Source organism: Pinus tabuliformis, chromosome 3_1 (genome assembly GCF_031772625.1).
Source record: "Pinus tabuliformis cultivar Carrire ecotype Pingquan chromosome 3_1, CPIR1, whole genome shotgun sequence".
Classification (NCBI taxonomy): domain Eukaryota; kingdom Viridiplantae; phylum Streptophyta; class Pinopsida; order Pinales; family Pinaceae; genus Pinus; species Pinus tabuliformis.
Genome location: NC_142301.1, coordinates 200,518,388 through 200,521,082, shown reverse-complemented (window position 1 = coordinate 200,521,082; position 2,695 = coordinate 200,518,388). Strand labels below are relative to the sequence as shown.

The 2,695-nt window shown below is 32.0% G+C and overlaps 1 pseudogene; it reads right to left on the bottom strand.

Moving 5' to 3' along the window:
• Nucleotides 1-895: 895 nt before the first annotated feature.
• LOC149186491 (protein EIN6 ENHANCER pseudogene) lies at nucleotides 896-1,375 on the bottom strand (annotated as a pseudogene).
• Nucleotides 1,376-2,695: the final 1,320 nt, after the last annotated feature.

Genomic DNA, 2,695 nt, shown 5'->3' with positions numbered 1-2,695 from the left:
ACTAAAATATTCCAAACTCTTAAAACCCTATAAAACTAAAATATTCAAAACTCTTAAAACCTTATTTATTATTAGGATAATTATCTCTATTTCTAATAATATTTTTTTAATTTGTAATTACCTTCCATTACCATTGGAACCTCTTCTAACTCAATCTATTGAGTTATTATTGGAGATGTATTCATTTATAATTTTTGATAACCCATTTAAATATCGAACAGTAAAAAATATACATCCACTACCCCATTCTGACATTAAAACCCAAAACTCTTCCACTTCAAAATTGCGCCTATCACTGCTTTAAAAATAAGTAAACAAAATATTATTCAAAATTTATAAATATTGAACATGTAACTTCTTGATCAATATATATAACTAATTAATTATGATTATACGAAAACAATATGTTGGTGTACTGTAGAGAGAGAATAGAATAGCCAAACCCTAACTGCAATAAAATTCACAAGAAAGGATCCCGTTTTTAATGACCGCGGGTCGACTATAATCAAAACAACCACGGCAAAAAATCAACACAGCTTAAGTGCATGATACAGTAAAGAAATAACACAGAGAATCCGATTTCAGTCACGGCAGTTCCAACAAAATTGATTGTGGAGTGATACTTTAACAGGAAGATAACCCTAAAATAACATGTATGTAATACATAATCGCCGCATAGGATTACCACAATTAAAAAACACACCTGAAATTTATTTCAACTCAACGGCTATGGCTATGGAGAAACATACCATCGCCGGTTACCAAAGACCCACAGGAGTTTTTCACCATCAAAAACTCATCGCATGTTTACTCCAGAAAAAAAATCTGACATATAAAGAGGTCGAAACCCTAAATCAATATCAAGCATCAAAAATTTACTTTAAACTTCACTATTTCATTTCAATACAACTTCGGCCTTTCTGAGAGCCAGGTAGGACTGAACTTCTTCATCAGAAAGGCTTCTTACGCGCTTGAACATTTCGACATTCGCATACCGAAGTTTGGTACGCGGATCCGTGTACGAAGCGGGGAACCCTGAAATGTCACAGTATTTCTTGGCAGGATACATGGAGGGCGTAGACTGAATATTCACGTAGTTGGGCTCCCCCGCAGGATGAGATTCATAGTTTTCTGACCCAATCATCTGCTTTAAACGCTTCCAATGTTTCTTTTTTGAATGGTCCTTGGGATACTTCTCAGATATCTGTACTTTCTTGAATGGCAGAACAGATGGCAATAAGATATCGGCCTCCAGCACCTCTTGCTCCATTCTGCCATCACGCGAAGCCAAATCGGAGGGCACAGAGGCTCTCGTTCTACTACGATCACGATGCGACAGCTTCTTGGATGACTCGGGCGTTTCCTTGGTGGCCATTGCGTAACGTGGATCCGGTGGATGATCTCGCAGGAGTTTTAGGGTTTGGTCAAATGGGATTTGTCGATGAAACGATATAATGCGTTTTACCCTTAGTAATAAGCCCTTTATGGACCCTACTCATCACACCGTTTCGCCAATCGATGCCATTTGGGCTTCTCGTAATGCTTTGCTTCCATAAAATGCGACAGTCGGGGGCTTTATTTCTATCGTATATTTTCTTTTTTTATAATCTATGCGATAAATATTGCCATTTCTAAATTTAAATTTAATGGAATAAGATACTTTCAAATTTAAATTTAATGATCAATGTTAAACTGGTTTAAGATGGAAATTTCGCTAATATATATATATATATATATATATAAATTTTTGTATGAATGTAGTATAAATTTTTGGAAATATAAGTTATAGCTGCCAAGTTTTAGGATTTTGGGTGCGATGGTGTGGATAATTCTAGACTTCTCTAATATATATATATATATAAATTTTTGCATGAATGTAGTATAAATTTTTGGAAATATAAGTTATAGCTGTAAAGTTGTAGGATTTTGAGTGGGATGGTGTGGGTACATCTAGATTTCTCTTTTAGAATTTTGGGTGCCTCATGGCTTCTTGACGGTATGGGTGCCTCAAGGCTTCTTGATTGTGTGACACTCCCGCAATTAGATTTAAGGAAGAAAAATATTCACCACATTCTAACAAAAAAAAATTCACCTACTCCCAAAATTGTGCTTTATTTTTTAAAATTTTGAAAATTTTGATTATATTTAAGTATTAATTTTAAATATTTATTACTAAATATATATTATACATGTAGTTAGTTATATTTATAATCATCTTTATGCTAATTTTAGAAAATATTAAAATTTTATGTTAATTATAACAAATTTTTGTCTAATGGTAAAGATTTAACTTGTACAAATCATTCTAGGCTGACACTTATTCAAAATTAGTTATGTCATGTTTATACTTCAATTTAATTTTAAATAATTTGTTAAGGTCAAAATATTTATTAATATTATTAATTTTTTATTTTATTTTAGTTTATTTTTTTATTTTCTTCTCACTAAGTCAAAATGTTTATATGCCATTACACCATCACTACATAATAGGTGGGATAGCCACTCTCTAAGTAATTAATTGAGCCCACATGTAAATGTTTAAAAACATTTCCACCACTACATCATCTCCCCAAAGCTTTTTGCTTTTAGATTTAAGTGCAAAGCTTTTTTCTTTTAGATTTATGGTAACATAAACATGTAAAAGTAAACTTAATGTTTAACATTTAACATTTAATATTTATAATCTAATGAGCAT